Source organism: Pseudophryne corroboree, chromosome 9, assembly GCF_028390025.1.
Source record: "Pseudophryne corroboree isolate aPseCor3 chromosome 9, aPseCor3.hap2, whole genome shotgun sequence".
NCBI lineage: Eukaryota > Metazoa > Chordata > Amphibia > Anura > Myobatrachidae > Pseudophryne > Pseudophryne corroboree.
Window position 1 is genome coordinate 198,421,621 of NC_086452.1, and position 14,848 is coordinate 198,436,468.

A 14,848-nucleotide genomic window follows, 5' to 3' on the forward strand; every position below is an offset into this window, starting at 1 on the left:
TAGTGTCGACCTAGAGTGGACACACAACACATTGCACACATAAACACTACATATAATGATACTCTCAAAATTATCAAGGCAACATGAACACCAGCAATAAGAGCTCAAAATGTGTACCTTGCTAGATGATTTGCAACAGTACAGCAGTGCATGTTTGTACATTGTAAGTGTAAGTAGGTCATATTTTGATTTGAAAATTAAAAACACTTACTTTCCAAAGCAACATTAGGGTCACCACTGGCCCCATCAGGGGCTTCTTCTGCCCATTCTGTGGGTGGTGAAGGCAGCTGGATGGGGGAAGAAGGAGGGATTGGGGAAGGAGGAGGGATGGGGGAAGGAGGCTGGATGAGTGAAGGAGGAGGGTTTGGGGAAGGAGGAGAGATGGGGTAAGGAGGAGGGTTTGGTAATCTAATTTCTGAGGGAGGGTCTGATTGAGAGGGCGAGGGGGGCGGAGAGAATGTTAGGCCATTAGAGGGTGAGGGGGGCTGAGAAGGGGAGTTGGAAGTAGAAGGAGAAGGGGAATGGGAAGGAGGAGAAGGGGTCACAGAAAGAGAAGGAGAGGTGGCCTGAGAAGGGGAGTGGAAAGTGGAGTGGGCCTGGGAAGCTGAGGGGGCCTGGGAAGCTGAGGGTGCCTGGGAAGCTGAGGGGGACTGGGAAGCTGAGGGGGACTGGGAAGCTGAGGGGGATTGGGAAGCTGAGGGGGACTGGGAAGCTGAGGGGGATTGGGAAGTGGAGGTGGAGTGAGAATGGGAGGGGGACTGGGAAGTGGTGGGGGAGTGAGAAGGGGAAGGGGGCTGAGAAGGTGCCTGTTGTGTTCGTTGCCGTTGTGGTCGTCCTATAATGATATTTAAGACAAATTTTAATTTGCATGTTAAATTACATACTAAACAAATGTAAAATTCACTGTTCTGTTCCATGTAAAAGACACTGTGTTTTTTTTTTTTTTTTAAACAAAATACATTTTAAAAACCTCTTCATGTTGGCCAGAGCAACCAAAATGAGTTCAAACAATTTTTTGGACGCTCATTCCTTAATCTATTCCATAGAGTCATATTGATTGGTCTAGGCAACATCACCAGATCACTCTTCAATCCACCCTATTATCTAGACACCACTAATCAAGTTTTTGTGTTCAGTTTCCTGCCTGGGTATTAATTCAGGAAAACATGCACTTGTTTGGTGACACTTTGCTACAGTCAGTACTGTTTGCCCTAACCACACACACTGTCCTATTTTTTAAATTTGTTCACTCAGTGTTGCAATTAGCCTACCACTTAGTGTAAATTTGCACAAATTATGCTAATAATCTTATGTAATGTAACTTACTGCGTGCATGCATTTCCCGGATTTGCTGGCGGATCTCCGCCAACAGCTCTGGAGTCCTCCTGCGGAGATCACTCCATCTCCTCTCAAGCTGGATGATTGTCCGCCTGCTGCGGACGCGAGAACGCAGTAGGTGGCGGACCTCCGTGTAGGCCTCGTGCTTAACCCGATTTGGGATGAATCGCCCAACGCGGCCTACGCGGCGGTCCATCACCGCAACCAGGACGCGGAGCTCCCGCCTGGTGAAAGGTGCCGCACGCATCATGGCAATGGCGTTTTCCTTCTTTGGGCATATATTTATAGTGTCTGCTAGCATGTGATTGGTCCAAAATCTATGCTGTCATTTCTAATAACTTTATTGATCTTTGCAATGCTGGGAAGAGCAGAGTGTTAATTAGCACGAGCGGAAATACGCATTCGCAGAAGTAATTTTTAAAAAATTAAAACATAAAACAAAAGCAACAGACACAGACACACACACAGTTTTGGGTAAATTTAGATACATATCTGTGTACTCACCACAGTTTGTGTGATCATTCAGCTGGACAGTCACAAAGTGGACAACATTCAGTTTCATTTGTTTGTGTGTTTGTTGAAATAAACAGGATTTTAGGATAGAAAACAAATAAGGACACTATTTAGCAACATCACAGTATTGTTTTTGCAAATAACACATTGTAAGCTTAACGTGTTAACGGATTTTTTGCCAAATAAATATTACATATTCCAACGCAACAAATTAATTACACAATGGCCTTACAATAGCAAACAAAATGACAAAATTATTCAAAAAACAAAAGCATACTGTGGTTTTATTTTGATTAAAAAAGAGAATCTTAAAACACTATACCTGAAATATTCCGCAACAATGCTTGCCCTGACTTGGCTCCCCCTCCGTGTAACACTCCCCCCACCGAAGTGTCGGACAACCCCTGGCTCCTCATCAGGCAATTCCTCTGTCTGAGGAAGCTCTACGCTACTCCTTACCGCGATGTTGTGTAGTATAGCGCACAGGACCACTAGTTTACTTGCCATCTCCGGCGAATACATGATGTCGCCACCAGTGCGGTGGAGCACACGAAACCGCCCTTTAAGGACCCCAATTGTGCGCTCCACCAGCTGCCTAGTGGCAGTAAGCGCAGAGTTAAATGCCGTCTGTGGTCCTGGCCTGGGATTACGGTAAGGAGTCATGAGCCAGGGGGTGCAAGGATATCCACGGTCTCCTGTTTGATGAGAATAACAAATTAGAAAGAGTATATTTTTTCAAAATTAGTAATTTCATGTCCAAAATAGTGGGCCAACTCACCCAATAACCACATGTCTGCTCGTTGACTTGATCTTAATCTGTGCCATATCCCTGATTGTCTAATGACATACGCATCATGGGAGTTTCCGGGAAACTTTGCATTCAGGGAAAGGATCTGGAGGGATGGCCCACAAACAACCATTACATTCAGAGAATGAAACAGTTTCCTGTTTCTAAAAATTTCTTCATTATGTCTTGGTGGCTGAATAGCTACATGTGTGCCATCCACAACCCCAATAACATGTGGGAAGCGACTACCACCTTCCTCAAATTGCCGCTTCACCACATCTAGGGCACCAACATCCAAAGGCTAATTCTTATAAAACACAGCGCTTACTAAACCACCAAGCAAACCATAAAATTGTCAATTAATGACCACTATTTAGTTAATATCCGGTTTTTGCAGCTCCTAATGGTGGTACTGTTCCACCAAATAAAACAGACAATTATACAATAAACAAACAAGGAGCGCTGAAACCAGATATAAAAAATATATTTTGTACAGCTTTATTAAAATATAATCCACATATATGACCACATTTAAAATAAATATAAGAATTACTTAAATCCTGTGCCTCTGACTCAATATAAATGTCCGTTAAGTTTTTTATATAAATCCATCCATATATGTACTGAGGTAAGTCTATATCAATTTCTCATGAGGATATATTTGGCATCCAAATTATATAGTCTCTGTGACCCAGTTTCTTATAACCACATATGCATGTGTGTCCACGGGGGAGAGCGCTGTGATGTTTAGATGGCTCCAGCGGTATGCTACGACCCCGAATTAGCAGTGTGAGCTGATGGATACTCACGGCAGCCGCAGCTGTGATAGTAAGATGTCTCCAGCGGTATACTGCGACCCCGGAATGATATAGCTGCAATGTGAGCTGATGGATACTCACAACTGCCGCAGCTTGTGATGAGCGGGGAGCGTGCCTCTTTAGCCAGGTCACGCTTCAGCAAAAACCCCGATTAGCGGCTCGCCGGCCAATGATGCAGCCACAGAGAGAAGTGAGGAGTCGTCAGACAACAGGATTCAGGTGATAAGTGCCCTCCTTACGCGTTTCTCCGACAGTAGGGCATGCGGTTTCGTCAGAGGTTTGTCATTGCAGTGTTGCTGGATCCTATTTAAACTGGGATCAACCAATCATCTTGTTGATTACCTTAATCATATACAGTTGTTCAGACCTATATATGTGGCATGCTGCAAACATTACTCAGCACAAAATCACTAGTGTTACCCACAGCTGTGTAAATACTATTTCAATATAACATATTAAATGGTCCATATTGGTTTACTTGGTGGTTTATAGATTTAAATGGTTTAATACCATTAGCTAGCCATTCTATAATTTAAACATTGATAAAATTAAATTAATAAAATTAATAAAATTGACCAGGAGACTGAAATATAAATCATCTACAATAGGCTTAAATCATACCGAAAGATGCATGGCTTCAATAGCACAGCGGATTTATTCAGTGCACACAACACCCAGAGTACCAGGGTTCAAATCCGATCATTTTGTTATTAGTAGAACTATGGCACTGAAATATACATCGTCTGTAATAGAATCAGATAAATAGCTTCAATAGCTCAATGGATTTCGTCAGTGCACACAGCACACGGAGCACCAGGTTCAAATCCATACACAATATTCATTTTAGTTTATCATCAATTTTAATGGTAATTCAATATACTTATACTTTCAACTGATAATATATTTATTTATTCCCAAGAAAAAGAAGAAAAGGAGGTGAAAACAAGGGGACGTAGAGGAGAAACATCTGTCTCATTTATTTATTACTAGGTTCAAATATGAATAATGACAATAAAAGTATCTGTATAAATATAATATAGATATAATTGATGTTCTAACATTTTCATATATTTTTGTATCGTTATCAAATTTTTTATCTATATTTCATTTACTTTGTTCTAATAATCATTAATATTTGCTTCGTATATTGTGATCCATATTTTTGAGATATCCTTTAACTTTATATCCCCTAGTTACTTTCAGGCACAGAAAGAAGATATATCCAAATTTAAAACTAAGAACTGGTTAACAACCCTGAGTGGTTGTTATAAGTGTGGAAGAAAAAATTGTCTTACATGTCCCTTTATGATTAATAGGAGTACACACTTTAAATCGTGTAGTTTGGGTCTTTCCTTCGATATAAAGACTATTATCAACTGTCAACAGACCTATGTTATTTATCTAGTGAGTTGTAGATGTGGTAAGCAATATGTGGGTAGGACCACAAGGTCTTTGAACACCAGGTTTCTCGAACATAGAAGGAATGTAATGAAGAAGAATCTCAAACATAGCCTCTCAAGACATGTAGTCCATCAGCATGGAGGAAGTATCGAAGTATTAACGGTCCAGGGGATTGAATATGTAGCCCCCACACCAAGAGGAGGGGACAGATTTAATCGTCTATGTACCAGAGAAGCCTTCTGGATATTCTCGTTGGGCACACTTGTCCCAGGTGGTCTGAACGAGAACATCGAACTAAACAATATTGGAAGTTGTTAATTTGAGGTATACAATTCTTGTTTTGTTACGGTTAAAGGATATCTCAAAAATATGGATCACAATATACGAAGCAAATATTAATGATTATTAGAACAAAGTAAATGAAATATAGATAAAAAATTTGATAACGATACAAAAATATATGAAAATGTTAGAACATCAATTATATCTATATTATATTTATACAGATACTTTTATTGTCATTATTCATATTTGAACCTAGTAATAAATAAATGAGACAGATGTTTCTCCTCTACGTCCCCTTGTTTTCACCTCCTTTTCTTCTTTTTCTTGGGAATAAATAAATATATTATCAGTTGAAAGTATAAGTATATTGAATTACCATTAAAATTGATGATAAACTAAAATGAATATTGTGTATGGATTTGAACCTGGTGCTTCGTGTGCTGTGTGCACTGACGAAATCCATTGAGCTATTGAAGCTATTTATCTGATTCTATTACAGACGATGTATATTTCAGTGCCATAGTTCTACTAATAACAAAATGATCGGATTTGAACCCTGGTACTCTGGGTGTTGTGTGCACTGAATAAATCCGCTGAGCTATTGAAGCCATGCATCTTTCGGTATGATTTAAGCCTATTGTAGATGATTTATATTTCAGTCTCCTGGTCAATTTTATTAATTTTATTAATTTAATTTTATCAATGTTTAAATTATAGAATGGCTAGCTAATGGTATTAAACCATTTAAATCTATAAACCACCAAGTAAACCAATATGGACCATTTAATATGTTATATTGAAATAGTATTTACACAGCTGTGGGTAACACTAGTGATTTTGTGCTGAGTAATGTTTGCAGCATGCCACATATATAGGTCTGAACAACTGTATATGATTAAGGTAATCAACAAGATGATTGGTTGATCCCAGTTTAAATAGGATCCAGCAACACTGCAATGACAAACCTCTGACGAAACCGCATGCCCTACTGGCGGAGAAACGCGTAAGGAGGGCACTTATCACCTGAATCCTGTTGTCTGACGACTCCTCACTTCTCTCTGTGGCTGCATCATTGGCCGGCGAGCCGCTAATCGGGGTTTTTGCTGAAGCGTGACCTGGCTAAAGAGGCACGCTCCCCGCTCATCACAAGCTGCGGCAGTTGTGAGTATCCATCAGCTCACATTGCAGCTATATCATTCCGGGGTCGCAGTATACAGCTGGAGACATCTTACTATCACAGCTGCGGCTGCCGTGAGTATCCATCAGCTCACACTGCTAATTCGGGGTCGTAGCATACCGCTGGAGACATCTAAACATCACAGCGCTCTCCCCCGTGGACACACATGCATATGTGGTTATAAGAAACTGGGTCACAGAGACTATATAATTTGGATGCCAAATATATCCTCATGAGAAATTGATATAGACTTACCTCAGTACATATATGGATGGATTTATATAAAAAACTTAACGGACATTTATATTGAGTCAGAGGCACAGGATTTAAGTAATTCTTATATTTATTTTAAATGTGGTCATATATGTGGATTATATTTTAATAAAGCTGTACAAAATATATTTTTTATATCTGGTTTCAGCGCTCCTTGTTTGTTTATTGTATAAACATCCAAAGGCATAGCAATAAATTGCTTCACACGCTTTAGGAAAGCCTGGCAGACACGCCGCAGGACCTTACTGAACTGGCCCTGCGACATGCCAGCCAGGTCTCCAACCACATGCTGATAAGAGCCTGTAGCCAAAAAATGTAACACAGCAAGGAATTGTGTCAATGGTGGTATTGCTGTAGGATACCGAATTGAAGACTCCAGATCACTCTCTATTATGGAGAGAGTGTCTAGGATTAGATGTGGTGGCAGCCTGTATCTACGCACAACAACATCATCTGGCATCCCAAAAAGTAGGACACGGGGTTGGAAAATTGGTGGCCTAGCACGCCTCCGTTGCCTTGGTTGATGAGGAGCCGGTTGTGGTTGTGGGGCTGGCGGTTGGGGTGGGAGTGCTGCCGTGGGTTGGGGAGGTAGGGCTTCTGCTGTGATAAACACTGACATCACACACTTTAAAAAAATATAACAGATATGTTGAATAAGACAAAAGCAAACCTCAAAAAATATACAACAAAACATTTTTAAAAAAAGGGTGTGTCAACTTACTGCAGGAGCATAAGACATATTTTCTGTGTTCAATTCCGTATCAAAATGAAAATGATACCAAAAAGGGTATAAAAAATTAAAAGTTGGAAAGCTACATATTTTAAAAACATTTTAATATAAATATAAAAAAACAATATACTCAGAGCATCAAACACATCACAAACACCTTCAAAAAAATTAAGCAAAATAGGCAAAAAAAACATTACAACACAACAACCAAAGTTATCCCTTTAGTAGCTAGTACAGGCAAGAACAGCACTACTTTGCACAACAATCCTTGAAATAAATTTAACATTTCTTATCAAGATGGCAGACAAACATAAGCAAAACACTTTGAACAAACAGGCACCAACACAGGCCAAGGGCACTTACCTGCACCAAAGAAAACAACAGTCAAATTTGAGTTCTAAATCACACTCCTTGAAAACAACAAAAAGGGGTTACTTCACCCAGAAAAATACACCTACAAGAGAACAAAAATGACATTAAAAACAACATAGAGACCATTAACACAAACAGGCACCAACACAGGCCAAGGGCACTTACCTGCTCCAAAGAAAACAACAGTCAAATTTGAGTTCTAAATCACACTCCTTGAAAACAACAAAAAGGGGTTACTTCACCCAGAAAAATACACCTACAAGAGAACAACAATTACAGTAAGATCAACATACTGTAGTAACATTAGTCCACACAACAGCAACACTGAAGCACAGGTTTAGTTTAAAAAATGGAGAAACCAAATATATATGTGTTAAAAATAATTACAAATAATCTTCAAAAATATAATTAGTAAAAAACATTAGGAACAAGACGAATGCACGAATACTCACAAACGGATTTTCGCAAAAATAATGCTATACCGTCTATATTCTAAACGCGAACAAACGGACAAATGTATGCTTGACAATTACTCACTCTGAAAAGCACAATAGCACCTTAACGCACAGCACAACAAACTCCAAACTGACAAATACAAACTCCAAACTACCAACACTCACAGCGTGCAAAGTAGGCCCTTAAATAAGCAGTGCAATCATTACCAAGATTAACACTGTACACCTGTGTGAATGAACGCCCCGCCCGTAGGTATAAATAAGCACACACCTCGGCGTACACACGTCATCGCAAACATGGCTTCTCGTGAGGAAATAGCAGCAGAGATGGCCCGCATTGCAGAGCAGCAGATGGCATTGGCTAAAAAACGCCTAGAGTGCCAGAAACGGATGTTGGAATACGCCTCTGCGGATTCTGAACAGGCAGGACCTAGTACTCTGCAAATGTCTGCTTCTGAGCCCCAACAATTGAGTGGGGATACCCTGCCACACACACATACTGGACAAACTGAGGAGGAATCAGCATTAGCCACACAAACACAACAGACAGAAGCTGCTAGTGAGGAGGAAGATGGTGAGGAGCAGCAGGAAGAAACCTCACAGGCTACCTCCAGACGTAAGAAAAGACAGCCAGCATTCACTAAGAGGGAGTTGCGTGTCTTGGTCACGCAAGCCATGTCCAAAGTACATAGAGGCCCCAAAAACATGGGTGCTGCTACAAAAGATCGCATCTGGAGGGACATCACACATTCTGTGAATGAAGTTGGCTCTGTCGTCAGAACATCGCAGGAAGTTAGACGACGGTAAGTGCATCTTGCCAGTCCTTTTTCGGTGCTAAGTTGTCTTAAAAATGTAGTGACATGTGATGTTATGTATAGCAAACAGAAGCAGAACATGTGTCCTAGATATTTACATACACAAATAATAATACTCTACTTTGCCCCTCTTTCACAATACATATGTAGGTGGGCCGACTTCAAATCCCGCCTGAAGGCAAAGAGGTCTGCGGAGTGGAATGCCTCAAGGGCTACAGGGGGAGGACCATCTGTCGCTGTGGAGTTTACAGACTTGGAGGAGATGGCGATGGCCTGTGTCAGTTATGAGGAGGGCCAAGGGGTGTCTAATATGGACACGGACCTGCCTGAGATCCTGACGGGACATGACTTGCCAGGTAAGTTTACACATGTATTTGTCTGCAATTTAAACAGTATTTATAAACTTAAATCTAATTTTTTATTGTACTCTTTTCCCACACATTCTTCTATTTGCTTGCCACTAAACACAGCACAGGGGGATGATCAGTTTGAGTCACAGGAGGGTTATGTGGCTGAGGCTGAGGTGGAGGGACCTAGTGGGTCTGGCAGTGTGGGGACACAAATCCCACCTCTGCAGGTTCCTACTGGCCCCCCCACCCAACCCTCTGCTATTCCGGAGATCCTGCTTGAAATCGCTAGGTATGGTGAGAGCCTAAATGCGTTTCAAGACGGGATCCTCCGGGAGGTAAGCCAGATAGCTGTCCGGCTCACTGAGCACCGAACCAGTGTTGAGCAAGGTGTTGCTCAACTCTGCCAAGGTCTGGCAGAGATCAGGCAGGGCCAAGAACAACTTGCCTCCTCATTCCAAAGCCTTGCAAATAACATCTTGCAAGGGCTCCAGGCCATCGCTGTCTCCCTTGCCCACAGTGGCAGAGAGCCACCCACATCGGCTCCCTCCCCTGCCCCTGCCCAGGAAGAACAGGCCACTGGGCAGGCCCAACGAAGGTCGCTCCGCAGACCAAGCCAAGAAGAACAGCCTCAGGCGGGGAGAAAAAAAAGAAAGTGATGTCTCTCCAGATGGCCAGCACCCATGTTTTTGATGTTGCCTCTATGTTATTTTGGATTTGGCTTGTGTGGCCAGAATGGATAACTCCCTCTTAGTGAAATGTATTATTTATGTTTGGAGGTATTGTAGCCTGTGAGTTTTTGGGTATAAACACCTGAGCCATCTTCCTCTTACTAGTGTGCTATGTATTGTTGTGTTTGTGTGGTGGATCCTAATTCTTTCTCAGTTGTGTCAAAATGTTTGTGTGGCAGGGTGTGTAATATGTATTATTTATGATTACAAATTATAATTTAGTCAGAAGCTGATTTTTGCAGAGTACTAAGTTCTGCTCTATCATTTGTGTCAGTGCCATATGCTTGCTGCTTGGTCCATCTCTGCCTGTGAGACTCACGTGTAGCCATGTTGTTTTCATGTTGTGAAATCTTACTACATTAATAAAAAAAAAATTTTTTTAAAATTGTGCTATTTATTCAAGGTAATGCATTAGGTAAATGTTAGTTCCCGAAAAATTAGGTCAGCATATAGACACTTGTGGACCAATCTGCAATTTCTCCAACAAAATTGCATCATCCAACAAATACAGGTATGCTTTGCACCACACTTTAATGTCCATATTAAGTAAACTGACACAACACTTTTTAGATTTATGTATTGATCAACAGGACATCATTTAAAACATTGTCAAATATTATAAACCAAAATTAATGTTACATTTCTGACAAAATGAAAGGGTATGCTGCATTATTTGGTTGTCGGTTTCTTTAGCAAAAATGTTGCAGCTTTACATTTAAATTTTTATTTCACTTGTTTGTATTTGTTATTCTTACAAACATTTAAAAAATAATTAAAAATGTTTACACACCAACAATAACACTACAAACAACCTTATTTGGCAGTGTGTGTGATTTATATGTGAGTAGAATAAACATGTAATGTGGGTTCAGACAATTGCTATTTGCTAACTTTCATCTGCGCAGTAATTAGTTAGTAATTGGCCATCAGATGAATGTGCTCTCCAATTAACAGCTAATTACTGCATACACACTTGGTAACAGTACTTCGCAAATGTAGAGTAACTGCAGACCTACTCGGCTGCTGCGTGAAGGTTGCTACGGTTTCCTATGTTAGATTTAACAGCGACAAGGTATAATTGCGAAAAACACGCCCATTGCGAGTTGCATACTCCCACACTGTACGCCCACTTTCACGCCCATGTTGGAGCATTGCGAAGTCTTGCCTCCGCCACGCCTCCGCCACTCCTCGTTTTCGTTTGCCAGTGTTGGTTTAAATTTGGCAGTTTTGCACTAATGTCGTACGTATGTACTCGCGCATGCGTATTTACGCTTTTGCGCATGCGCAGACACTTAGTTTTCGTACATTTGCGATGTGATGAATCTTAGCGATCAACTCGGAATGAGGGCCATTATCTTATACTGTGAATTTCTTACCCTGTTTCCAAGACAATGAATTAATTTAACTTGTTAATTAAGTGAAAGGAAGACATGATATTTTCAGGGAGCTGTATCAAGCCGTGGAGAGAGATAAAGGTGAGTATTTGCCCAAATCAAATGAAGCTTCTAACTACAGGTATCATTTCATGTACTGTGCTAGATAAGTGACAGAAGATGATTGGGTGGTTTGGACATCTGCACTTTATCTCTCTCCAAGGCTTGATACATCTCCCCAAGAGTGCTGTATATAAAATATATGTCTGGCTGCTATACAGCAGGCCAGGAGCACCAGTAGGACAGTAGAGTAACAGTCATATCAGTAATAATTTGCAGATCCTGTGAAATTAGCATTCACTAAAGACGGGAGACTCAGTCAATGAATACATAAAACATTTTTTAGTTTATGTTAAACTATAAAAAGTTTATTGAGTAAAATATTTAATAAATAATATTTGCGAGACATCTCCAAAAACAGTTGGTTTTGGGGGCTGACTACAAATATTAACCAGCCCCTGAATGTATGTATTGGGGACTGCAATGGATATTTGAGATATCTATTGCATTCCTCCTATTTCTCTTACGTCCTAGAGGATGCTGGGGTCCACATTAGTACCATGGGGTATAGACGGGTCCACCAGGAGCCATTGGCACTTTAAGAGTTTGAGAGTGTGGGCTGGCTCCTCCCTCTATGCCCCTCCTACCAGGTGCAGTTAGAAAATGTGCCGGTCACAGCTAGGGGAGCTCTCCAGAGTTTAGTTTTAGAGTTTATTATTTTAAAGGGAGGCTGCATCGAGGGACTGAGGGGGGAACAGTGTCCGCCCTGTGGGGTCTGAGTCACTGTCTCCTCTGACTGGACACTGAGCTCCAGAGGGGATAGATCATTCCCCTCCGCAGGGGATCGCTCACCCCAGCTGCATGCTGCCACCCCCTTACAGAGCTGAAGATTGTGGCGAATGAGTTACCGACCCCCTAGCAAGCGGGGGGGGGGGTGTAAAGATGGCGGCATCAGGGTAGGAGCGCAGTATTAACTGCGCTCCGGGGCAAAGCGGTACATAGTGCGGCACTGTGAGGGGTGAATCTGCAACTCAGGCTTTATAGAACTCTATGACAGTATGGCCCACTTCTGGTACATCAGGGCTCCCCGCTGTATATTCCCATAAACGTGCTCTTGCTCAGATCATGCAGGATGATACCGATACCGACTCTGATACTACAGACGGTGACGGGGATGTGTTGCGGGGGGCTGCATCACTTGCAAAAGGGGTGCAGTTGATGATAGAGGGATGTGTTAAATATTGCTGATACAACACCCGAGCAGGTTGAGGAGGCTTACATCCCTGAAAATAAGAAAGCCTTGCTAACCTTCCCTGCATCAAAGGAATTGAATGCTATATTTGAAAAGGCTTGGGAAAACCCAGATAAAAAAATTCCAGATACCTACAAGGGTTCTGGTAGCATTTCCTTTCCCGGTAGAGGACAGGAAAAAATGGGAAAACCCGCATATTGTTGACGCGTCAGTATCCAGACGCTCAAAAAAGGTGGTTTTACCTGTTCCAGGATCTACCACCTTGAAAGAGCCGGCTGATCGTAAAATTGATAATACGCTCAAATCTATGTAAACGGCTTCTGGGGCAATACTACGTTCCACTATTGCCAGTGCTTGGATTGCCAAAGCTATAGTAAATTGGTCAGGCATGTTACTTGAGGATTTGGATACTATGGAGAAATGTGATGTTGAATTGTTTTTACGTAACATTCAGGATTCGGCAGGATTTCTGGTAGAATCCATGATGGACCTGGGTTCCATGGCTGTGGGGATTTCCTCCATGTCAGTATCAGCTCGTCGAGGCCTGTGGTTGCGCCAGTGGTCTGCCGACGCAGAATCTAGTGGAGACCCTACCATACACAGGTCAGGCTCTCTTTGAGGAAGCGTGAGATGCGTGGATCTCCACAGCTACGGCTGGTAAGTCACCCTTCCTTCCCTCAGCTACACCTGCTCCGAAGAAACCCTTTTCTTCAGTTACGCCACAGTCCTTTCGGTCTAACAAGCCCAGAAAGGCAAAGCCATCCAACACCTTCTTTCGGGGAGGTCGGCCCAAGTTCAAGAAATCTGCACCTGCAGGTTCCCAGGAACAGAAACCTGCTTCAGGTACACCAAAGTCCTCTGCATGACAGTGGACTGCACGCCCCGGAGGTGGGGCCGGTGGGAGCGAGACTCAGACACTTCAGTCATGTCTGGGTGTCCTCCGGACTGGACCCCTGGGTGCAAGATATTGCGTCCCAGGGGTACAGGCTGGAATTTCAAAATCTCCCTCCTCACCGATTTTTCATGTCCTGCAAGAAGCCGTCCAGAAGTTGGTGGAGGCACAGGTCATTCTGCCAGTACCACCTCAGATGCAGAACAAAGGTTACTATTCGAACCTTTTCGTGGAAACCGAAACAGGATGGTTTGGTCAGGCCCATTCTAAACTTAAAATCACTAAACCCCTTTCTGAGGGAGTTCAAGTTCAAAATGGAGTCCCTAAGGGCGGTAATATCAGGTCTGGAGGAGGGCGAATTCCTAGTATCCCTGGATATCAAGGATGCATACCTCCACATTCCGATTAGGCTGCCACATCAAGCTTATATGCTATTTGCACTGTTGGACTGTTACTTTCAGTTCCAGGCCCTCCCATTCAGTCTCTCCACAGCACCGAGAGTATTCACCAAGGTGATGGCGGAAATGATGATTCTCCTCCGCAGACAGGGAGTGAACATAATTCCGTATCTGGATGATCTGCTGATAAAGGCATCGTCCAAGGAGAAGCTGTTACGGTCCATAACACTCACGATTCAGCTTCTCAGAAAACATGGTTGGATCCTGAATTTTCCAAAGTCACATTTGGAACCAACCAGAATATTGGCCTTTCTGGGAATGATCCTCGACACGGAAGTGCAGAGGGTGTTTCTCCCAGTGGAAAAGGTGTTGGTGATTCAAACGATGGTCCGATATGTCTTGAAGCCAGCCCGGGTGTCAATTCATCAGTGCATTCGCCTTCTGGGGAAGATGGTGGCCTCATACGAGGCTCTGCAGTACGGGAGTTTTCACGCTCGATCCTTCCAACTGGATCTCCTAGACAAGTGGTCAGGATCCCATCTACACATGCACCAGAGAATTCGTCTGTCACCAAAGGCCAGGATTTCACTCTGGTGGCTGCAATTATCTCACCTTCTAGAGGGCCACATGTTTGGGTTTCAGGACTGGATCCTTCTAACCACTGATGCAAGTCTCTGGGGCTGGGGCGCAGTCACTCAAGGGGAAACCTTCCAAGGAAGGTGGTCAAGTCTGGAAGCCGGCCTGCCGATAAACATTCTGGAACTAAGAGCTGTCTACAACGGTCTCCTCCAAGTGGCCCATCTTCTGAAAAATTGGGCCTTCAAGTGCAGT

The 14,848-nt window shown here is 42.5% G+C and overlaps 1 long non-coding RNA gene across 1 annotated transcript; it reads right to left on the minus strand.

Moving 5' to 3' along the window:
* Positions 1 to 298: 298 nt before the first annotated feature.
* Positions 299 to 2,320, minus strand: LOC134956877 (uncharacterized). Its single transcript, XR_010186252.1, has 3 exons — positions 2,174 to 2,320; positions 1,843 to 1,864; positions 299 to 835 (listed from the first exon to the last, which is right to left on the minus strand). It is a non-coding gene; the product is annotated as an uncharacterized LOC134956877 (long non-coding RNA).
* Positions 2,321 to 14,848: the final 12,528 nt, after the last annotated feature.